The sequence below is a fragment of the Symphalangus syndactylus genome, chromosome X (genome assembly GCF_028878055.3).
Source record: "Symphalangus syndactylus isolate Jambi chromosome X, NHGRI_mSymSyn1-v2.1_pri, whole genome shotgun sequence".
Lineage (NCBI taxonomy): Eukaryota > Metazoa > Chordata > Mammalia > Primates > Hylobatidae > Symphalangus > Symphalangus syndactylus.
The window spans coordinates 145636204-145645598 of NC_072447.2; the positions used below are offsets into that span (position 1 = coordinate 145636204).

The following is a 9395-nucleotide window of genomic DNA, read 5'->3' on the forward strand; positions in this document are numbered from 1 at the left end:
GAACCCTAATACAAATTTTGATACCAGGAGTGGTTCTAGAGGAAGAGAATATTAAGGATGGACTTTTTTCATTGGTTTTGCAGTTTCTGGAGTTGACTGCTTAATACAATTAGACCTAAAAATGCTAAGGACTCTACTTCTAATAGTATGCAGAACACTGACAGTCCTTGGCATGAACTGTTTAGAGAGTTATGCAAAATAAATGCATTTGACACTCCTGAATCATTGCTCATGGGAGGCAAGGAGTTTAGTGACTCTATACATAATATGTTTGACCATATGTGGAGAACCAAGAAACATAATGAAGCTGGTTGGTTGCTCCTAAGTTCAGTAGACAAAGTGATGAAAGAAAATGATGAACTCAGGGATTCTATCCCTGGCTTCAGAAGCAGATACTGAGCCTCAAATTCTCTAAGATTGCCCTGAGTGAGAGTCTCATCTCCTATGGAGAAAGAGCTGAAATTGTGGCAAAACAGACATAAGCTCTTATCATGCAAGTAGCTGATCTGTAAGGAAAGGTGCATGCACAGCCTTGCCAGGTGTCTATTGTTAAAGTGAGGACATTGATTGGAAAAGAATGGGACCCCGCAACTTGGAATGGGGACATGTACCCCAATGAAGCTGGGGACACTGAGTTTGTAAACTCTGATGAACCATTTTTGCCAGAAGAAACAGCTTCCCTATCCCCAGTAGTGGCAACATCCCCTCCCTGACCCATGCTGCCATCATCCTTTCACCCTTGTCTGAGGAGATAAACCCTGTGCTGCCTGAGGCAACAGTGATGGCCTCCTCTGAGGCAGTTGTCAGGCAAGATAATGTTGATTCTCCTCAGGACTCATCTCCAACACCCCTGTTTGCTTTTAGACCTACAACTAGACTAAAGTCCAGGCAGGCCCCTAGAGGTGAGGGTCTGAGTGTGACCCACGAGGAGGTGTGCTACACTTGAAAATAACTGCTCCAATTTTCTAATTTATATAAAAAGAAATCTGGAGAACAGGCATTGGAATGGATATTAAGGGTGTGGGATAATGGTGGAAAGAACATAGAATTGGATCACCCTGAATGTATTGATTTGGACCTGCTAAGTAGGGACTCTGAATTTAATGTCACAGCTCAGGAAATTAAAAAAAGATTCTAATAGTTTATTTTCTTGGTTAGCTGAAATATGGACTGAAAGATGTCCCCCTGTAAGTGAGCTGGAAATGCCTGATCTCCCTTGGTTTTATGTAGAGGAAGGGATCCAAAGGCTTAGGGAGATTGGGTTGGTGGAGTACATTAGTCACTTGAGACCTATTCATCCCAGCTGAGAGGTCCAGAAGATATACCCTTGACCAATACCTTCCGAAATAGATTTTTGAGGGAAGCACCTGCATCTTTGAAGAGCCCTGTAATTGCTCTTCTCTGTATGTCAGATCTAACAATGGGAACTGCAGTCACTGAACTTCAAAATTTAAATACAGTGGGAATGATTGGATCCCGAAGTGGCAGTGGCCAAGTTGAGGCACTCAACTGTCAAAAGCAAGGTGGGCGTAGCTACCGTAATAGACAGCAGAGGCAAAGTGGCAATCAGAATAGTCTGACTCAGGTAGAGCTCTGGCTTTGGCTTATTAATTACAGCGTTCCTAGAAGTGAAATTGATCGGAAGCCTACTGCATTCCTACTTAATTTATGTAAGCAGAAAACTTCTAGGCTGAGTAGACAAAAGGCTAATTTGAATTATAAAAACAGAATCATGACCCTTCAATCAATTTCCAGACTTGAGCAAGTTTGCAGACACAGAATCCCTTGAATGAAGAAAAGGCCAGGTCCCCTTGAGGAAGGGCACCACTAGATTACCAACAACTTATGCAGTGAATCTTTCTCCCACCCTTCCCCAAGGAGACCACTGGCTTTTTACCTGGGTACATTTGCACTGGAAAGGGAAATGATCAGACATTTCGGGGACTGCTAGACATGGGCTCTGAGCTGATGTTGATTCCAGTGGATGCAAAATGTCATTGTGGTCCCCCAGTTAAAGTAGGGGCTTATTAAGGTCAGGTAATTATTGGAGTTTTACCTCATATCCAACTTACAGTGGGTCCAGTGGGTCCCCAGTCTCATCCTGTGGTCATTTCTCCAGTGCCAGAATGCATAATTGGCATAGACATACTTAGCAGCTGGCAGAACTGCCCCCCAACCCCATTGGCTTCCTGACTGGGAGAGTGAGGGCTATTATGATGGGAAAGGCCAAATGGAAGCCATTAGAGGTGTCTCTACCTAGAAAAATAGTAAATCAAAAACAATATCGCGTCCGTGGAGGGACTGCGGAGATTAGTGCCACCATCAAGGACTTGAAAGATGCAGGAGTGGTGATTCCCACCATATTCCTGTTTAACTCTCCCTTTGGCCTGTGCAGAAGACAGATGGATCTTGGAGAATGACAGTGGATTATTGTAAGCTTAACCAAGTGGTGACTCCAACTGTAGCTGCCGTACTAGATGTGGTTTCATTGCTTGAGCAAATTAACACATCTCCTGGTACCTGGTATGTAGCCAATGACTTGACAAATGCCTTTTTCTCCATTACTGTTCATAAGGCCCACCAGAAGCAATTTTCCTTCAGCTGGCAAGGCCAGCAATATACTTTTACCATCCTACCTCAGGGGTATATCAAGTCTCCAGCTTTGTGTCAATCTTATTCAGAGAGACCTTGATCGCTTTTCACTTCCACAAGGTATCACACTGGTTCATTCCATTGATGACATTATGCTGATTGGATCCAGTGAGCAAGAAGCAGCAAACACACTGGACTTATTGTGTGTCAGAAGATGGAAAATAAATTTGACTAAGATTCAGGGATCTTCTACCTCAGTAAAATTTCTAGGGGCCCAGTGGTGTGGGGCCTGTTGAGATATTCCTTCTAATGTGAAGGATAAATTGGTGCATTTGGTGCCTCCTACGACCAAGAAAGAGGCACAATGCCAGTGGGCCTGTTTGGATTTTGGAGGCAACACATTTCTCATTTGGGTGTGTTACTCCAGCCCACTTATTGAGTGACCCAAAAGGCTGTCAGTTTTGAGTGGGGTCCAGAATAGGAGAAGGCTCTGCAACAGGTCCAGGCTGCTGTGCAAGCTGCTCTGCCACTTGGGCCATATGACCCAGCAAATCCAATGGTGTTTGAAGTGTCAGTGGCAGATTGGGATGCTGTTTGGAGCCTTTGGCAGGGTCCCATAGGTGAGTCACAGCAGAGGCCTCTAGGATTTTGGAGCAAGTTCCTGCCATCTTCTGCAGATAACTACTCTCCTTTTGAGAGATAGCTCTTGGACTATTACTGGGCTTTAGTGGAAACTGAACATTTGACTATGGGTCATCAAGTCACCATGTGACCTGAATTTCCTATCATGAACTGGGTGCTTTCTGACCCATCTAGCCATAAAGTGGGTCATGCACAGCACCATTCTGTCATCACATGGAAGTGGTATACACGTGATTGGTCTCGAGCAGGTCCTGAAGGCACAAGTAAGTTATATGAGGAAGTGGCTCAAATGCCCATGGTCTCCACTCCTGCCACTCTGTCTTCTCTCCCTCAGCCTGCACCAATGGTCTCATAGGGAGTTCCCTATGATCAGGTGATAGAAGAAGAGAAGACTAGGGCCTGGTTCACAGATGATTCTGCGGGATATGCAGGCACCATCCGAAGGTGGACAGCTGCAGCACTACAGCCCCTTTCTAGGACGTCCCTGAAGGATAGCGGTGAAGGGAAATCTTCCCAGTGGGCAGAAGTTCGAGCAGTGCACCTTGTTGTACACTTTACATGGGAGGAGAAATGGCCAGATGTGTGATTATATACTGATTCATGGGCTATAGCTTATAGTTTGGCTGGATGATCAGGGACTTGGAAGAAGCATGATTGGAAAATCAGTGACAAATAAATTTGGGGAAGAGATGTGTGGATGGACCTCTCTGAGTGGCCAAAAACTGTGAAAATATTGGTATCCCGTGTGAGTACTCACCAATGGGTGACTTCAGCAGAGGAGAATTTTAATAATCAGGTGGATGGGATAAGCCATTCTGTGGACACCACTCAGCCTCTTTCCCCAACCACCCATGTCATTGCCCAATGGGCCCATGAACAAAGTGGCCATGGTGGCAGAGATGGAGGTTACGAATGGGCTCAGCAACATGTACTTCCACTCACCAAGGCTGACCTGGCTATGGCCACTGCTGAGTGCCCAATTTGTCAGCAGCAGAGACCAACAATGAGTACTTGATAGAGCACCATTCCTTGGGGTGATCAGCCAGCTACCCGGTGGAAGGTTGATTATATTTGACCTCTTCCACCATGGAAAGGGCAGAGGTTTGTCCTTACTGGAATAGACTCTTATTCTGGATATGGGCTTGGCTATCCTGTACACAATGCTTCTGCAAAGACTACAGTTCGTGGACTCACAGAATGCCTTATCCACCATCATGCTATTTCACACAGCATTGCCTCTGACCAAGGCACTCACTTTACAGCTAAAGAACTGTGGCGGTGGGCTCGTGCTTATGGAATTCACTGGTCTTATCATGCTCCCCATCATCCTGAAGCAGCTGGATTGATAGAATGGTGGAATGGCCTTTTGAAGTCACAATTGCAATGCCAACTAGGTGACAATACTTTGCAGGACTGAGGCAAAGTTCTCCAGAAGACTATGTATGCTCTCAGTCAGCATTCAGTATATGGTACTGTTTCTCCTATAGCCAAGATTCATGGTTCCGGGAATCAAGGGGTGGAAGTGGAAGTGGCACCACACATATCATTGCTAGTGATCCACTAGCAAAATTTTTGCTTCCTGTTCCTGCCACATTACATTCTGCTGGTCTAGAGGTCTGAGTTCTGGAGGGAGGAACACTGCCACCAGGAGACACAACAATTTCTTTAAACTGGAAGTTAAGATTGCCGCGTGGACACTTTGGGCTCCTCCTACCTTTAAGTCAACAGGCTAAGGGAGTTACAGTGTTGGCTGGGGTGATTGACCTGGACTATCAAGATGAAATCAGTCTACTACTCTATCACGGAGGTAAGGAAGATTATGCATGGAATACAGGAGATCCCTTAGGGTGTCTCAGTATTACCATACCCTGTTATTAAAGTCAATGTGAAACTACAACAGCCCAGTCCAGGAAGGACTACAAATGGTCCAGACCCCTCAGGAATGAAGGCTTGGGTCACACCACTGGAAAATAAATGACCAGCTGAGGTGCTTACTGAAAGCAAAGGGAATGCAGAATGAATGGCTAGTAGAAGAAAGTAGTAATCAATACCAGCTATAACCGCGTGACAAGCTGCAGAAATGAGGACTGTAACTGTCATGAGTATTTCCTCTTTTTGTTAAAAACATACTTGTGCATGTATACGCTTGTACTAAGAAAATATCTTCACTTTATTTCCTTTTCCTTTATCATGTGACATAAGATTTATTGACTTCATATCAGCATTTATGTATTGATAACTTCATGTAATGGTATTTGCATTGGGGATTGGTGCGTTTCTGGTTGCGTGAAGGAGAATTGTATTATATTAGTTATAATTATGACCTTATTAGTGTCTTTATTTGAAGATTATGTATAATCTTAGGAAATGTGTATGCGTTCAAGTTGACAAAGGGTAGACTTGTGATTGTTAATACTGAGTGTCAACTTGATTGGATTGAAGGATGCAAAGTACTGATCCTGGGTGTGTCTGTGAGGGTGTTGCCAAAGAAGGTTAACATTTGAGTCAGTGGGCTGGGGAAGGCAGATCCACCCTTAATCTGGTGGACACAATCTAATAATCGGCCAGCAAATATAAAGTAGGCAGAAAAAAGCTAAAAGGAGAGACGGGACTAGCCTCCCAGCCTACATCTTTCTCTGGTGCTGGATGCTTCCTGCCCCAACATCGGACTCCAAGTTCTTTAGTTTTGGATCTCAGACTGGCTCTCCTTGATCCTCAGCCTGCAGACAGCCTATTGTGGGACCTTGTGATCATGTGAGCTAATACCTAATAAACTCCCCTTTACATACATCATACAGATGTATATATATGATATATATACACATCATACAGATGTATATATATATATGATATATATACACATCATACAGATGTATATATATATGATATATATACACATCATACAGATGTATATATATATATGATATATATACACATCATACAGATGTATATATATATGATATATATACACATCATACAGATGTATATATATGATATATATACACATCATACAGATGTATATATATGATATATATACACATCATACAGATGTATATATATGATATATATACACATCATACAGATGTATATATATGATATATATACACATCATACAGATGTATATATATGATATATATACACATCATACAGATGTATATATATGATATATATACACATCATACAGATGTATATATATGATATATATACACATCATACAGATGTATATATATACATATCATACAGATGTATATATATACACATCATACAGATGTATATATATATATACATCATACAGATGTATATATATATACATCATACAGATGTATATATATACACATCATACAGATGTATATATATACACATCATACAGATGTATATATATACACATCATACAGATGTATATATATACACATCATACAGATGTATATATATACACGTCATACAGATGTATACATATGATATATATATACGTCATACAGATGTATACATATGATATATATATACATCATACAGATATATACATATGATATATATATACATCATACAGATGTATATATATACATCATACAGATGTATATATATACATCATACAGATGTATATATAATCATACAGATGTATATATATCATATATATACATCATACAGATGTGTATATATCATATATATACATCATACAGATGTGTATATATCATATATATACATCATACAGATGTGTATATATGATATATATACATCATACAGATGTGTATATATCATATATATACATCATACAGATGTGTATATATCATATATATACATCATACAGATGTGTATATATCATATATATACATCATACAGATGTGTATATATCATATATATACATCATACAGATGTGTATATATCATATATATACATCATACAGATGTGTATATATCATATATATACATCATACAGATGTGTATATATCATATATATACATCATACAGATGTGTATATATCATATATATACATCATACAGATGTGTATATATCATATATATACATCATACAGATGTGTATATATCATATATATACATCATACAGATGTGTATATATCATATATATACATCATACAGATGTGTATATATCATATATACATCATACAGATGTGTATATATCATATATACATCATACAGATGTGTATATATCATATATATACATCATACAGATGTGTATATATGATATATACATCATACAGATGTGTATATATGATATATATCATACAGATGTGTATATGTGATATATATATATCATATAACATATATGCATGTTCCATTAGTTCTGTCCCTCTAGAGAACCCTGACTAATACATTGAGCTAATTGCAGCTCATTTTAAAGATTTTTTTAAAATCAAGACAAGAGTAGGAGGCTTTTTTTTATCAACACACTTTGGATCTTCTTAGATTCAGAAGAACATCTACAAACACAATGAAATCCTAGGATTTCTGCCACTTCACTGTGAGAATTTCTCAACCTTTCTTCCCCTAGATCATCCAGAAGCCAGAAGCTTGTCTTGCAAGTAAGATCTGCTTACAGACCCAACAGCAGCTACTAGTTTGTCTTTCCTGAGCGTCTTTCCACTTTAAAGAGGAAAGAAAGACAAGTAATATGCACTAAGTGTATACCAGGTGTTCTCCCATATGTAACTTCATCCTCAGGTTTCCCCTGAAAAGGAAAGATTATCAGTGGCTTTATCAGAGGAGGAAACTGAGGAACTGAGGTTTTGAAGTAACCTCTGCAACAACACTCAGGTAGCAAGTAGCAGAATGTGTCTGACTCCTCAAGCTGTTTTTTGATGCATGACACGGAGATGTCCCTAAGCTCCTGACAGTTTTTCTTCTCTGCTTTCAAGTCCTGTTTCTTCGGAAGCCTCTGAACCAGAAATAGAGGGATTACTGTCACACTGTGTCTCCCCCACTGTCTGCTGCTCACCCACCAAGTCAGCCTTTCCAAACTGGCACTCCCTTCATCCTTCTTGTCATGCTGCAGACTGAAATAGAAAATATGGTGGGATTTAAATAATTTTTCTTGCATATTTTCCACAGAACTAGGTTTGTTAAGATAGTGAAAAAGATAGAAAAAAAAGTACTGCTTAACTTCCTCATGAATTCAGCTTATAGATTAAGCACATGTTTAAATCTATGTGTCTCAGGGAACACAAGGAATTCTAATCCCACTTAACATGCACTTGATGCACATTTGAAAAATTGTTCTTATTAAATTATGAATATAAACTCATGTATTAGAACATACATAGATCTTATTATAGAAAAATGACTTCTAAACATTATAGAACTTAGTATAGTAGCAGAATTTCCATTAATGTCAAAGATCTGAAACTAATTTATTATATAATTTAGTTTCTTCCCCTCTTCTGTGTTTCCTTTGTTTTTCCTTCCATTTTTTTTTTTTTTTCCTGAAAAGATTTAGTAAGTAGGCCCTGTGTCAGGGGTTGAGAACAATGAGGAGACCAAGATAGGACATTTACCAAAATTCACCCTGTCAACATTTTAGGGGAACACTCATCATTCATAAATGTCAAACATTCATAGGGACAGTAACACCTAGGATTTGTTTAGTATGTGAAAAAGCACAATTAATTAACAAAGTCATTCAATCTTGTTTTTTTTTTTTTTTTTTTTTTGAGACGGAGTCTTGCTCTGTTGCCCAGGCTCGAGTGCAGTGGCGTGATCTCGGCTCACTGCAAGCTCTGCCTGCTGAGTTCACGCCATTCTCCTGCCTCAGCCTCCCGAGTAGCTGGGACTACAGGTGCCCGCCACCGTGTCCGGCTAATTTTTTTGTATTTTTAGTAGAGATGGGGTTTCACCATGTTAGCCAGGATGGTCTCAATCTCCTGACCTGATCGGCCTCCCAAAGTGCTGGGATTACAGGCATGAGCCACCATGCCCGGCCGTCATTCAATCTTAATAACCACAAAAAGTAGGGCCTCTTATACTCATTTAACTGATGAGGAAACTAAAGTTCAGATAATTTTAGTGACTTTCCACAGATCACACAGCAAGTAAGAGGTGGAGTCAAATTAGAATGCTAGTCTGCCTGACTCCAATGTCTGTGGTGAATTATATACCAACCATGGTCTTTATTTCCCTTTATGCCATAATATTGTTTTCTTGTTTAACTAAT

The 9395-nt window shown here is 39.8% G+C and overlaps 1 pseudogene; it reads left to right on the forward strand.

Moving 5' to 3' along the window:
* The first annotated feature begins 781 nt into the window (after positions 1 to 781).
* On the forward strand, positions 782 to 5327 carry LOC129475429 (uncharacterized; annotated as a pseudogene).
* The last annotated feature ends 4068 nt before the right edge of the window (positions 5328 to 9395 follow it).